General features: G+C 41.3%; 1 long non-coding RNA gene across 1 annotated transcript; it reads right to left on the bottom strand.

Annotated features, from left to right (window-relative positions):
• Positions 1–311: 311 nt before the first annotated feature.
• Positions 312–851, bottom strand: LOC144704677 (uncharacterized). Its single transcript, XR_013581884.1, has 2 exons — positions 612–851; positions 312–514 (listed from the first exon to the last, which is right to left on the bottom strand). It is a non-coding gene; the product is annotated as an uncharacterized LOC144704677 (long non-coding RNA).
• Between the last annotated feature and the right edge of the window lie 229 nt (positions 852–1,080).

Below are 1,080 nucleotides of genomic sequence, written 5' to 3'. Positions count from 1 at the left end.
AATTGAGGCTAAAGACAATATTAAAGACAAACCTTCCCGTTTGCCCACGAAACCAAATAGATGATATAAAGTAAAAACTTACAAGAACATACAAGCTGGAATTGATATTGAGAGAAATCTACAACTCGACCGGAAAGTGTCACCACAAGAATGAAATAGCAAATTTTTTCAAGAAAAAGAATGAAATAGTAAATTGTAAATCAAGAATGCAATTCCAGGATTTCTTCAAGGAAAATAAAGAGTACAATCCCAGGATGGATCATGGCGTTTCAAAATTTAGCAATGGCACGAGAAGATATTAATAATAAAAATTACCAAAAAAATGACGACATTTAACAATGAAACTGTATCACAAAATCTGAGAACCAATTCCAAAAAATCAGGACAATTCACAACACAAATTTTGTACCAAATGCAGGAAGACCGGAGAGAGTGAGGTGAGAATAGAGGGATTGGTACCAGCGGCGACAATGGACAATTTGCCTGCGGCGTCGAGGATCAAGCTTGGGCGATTCTGCAACCCGGGTTATTGGGGAAAGAGAAGCGCAAGTTCTGTATCAAACTTTCAATAGGCTTTCAATTATACTTGGCTTACAAGTAACTATTTATACCTGCTAGATGTCTGGCGACGATTCCGAGCCCTAATCCAACGAAACCTCCGCCGTCCCTCGTTCTGTATCGGCTGACATCAAGATCATCGCTGTGAATGCCGTCGCTGTCCTCTCAATATCTCGACACCGCCATTGCTATGGCTGAGCCATAGCCAGGCCTTCGATCGCCAAAGCCATTGTTGTCGTTGTCTACCGAGCTCATCCCAAAATCGTTGTCGTTGGCCAAAATTCGAAAATGAAGAACTCGCCTCCCTTCTGCTCTAATAACACTTATACTAAGACCCTTACAGCCGTCCGATCTTCGGAAAGAAGATCGGATGGTTATCCTTGTATTGGGCCTTGGGAGCATGGTTACTGCATGACCGGTTAATGCAATAACTATAAATACATAAGATTTTTCATACATAACATAGTCCAAGCAAACCCCCTTAAGGCGCTGGTCTCCTTAACAGCATAAGTCAACATTGCT

Source organism: Wolffia australiana, chromosome 6 (genome assembly GCF_029677425.1).
Source record: "Wolffia australiana isolate 7733 chromosome 6, ASM2967742v1".
Classification (NCBI taxonomy): Eukaryota; Viridiplantae; Streptophyta; class Magnoliopsida; order Alismatales; family Araceae; genus Wolffia; species Wolffia australiana.
This window is presented reverse-complemented; position numbering and strand designations above follow the sequence as displayed.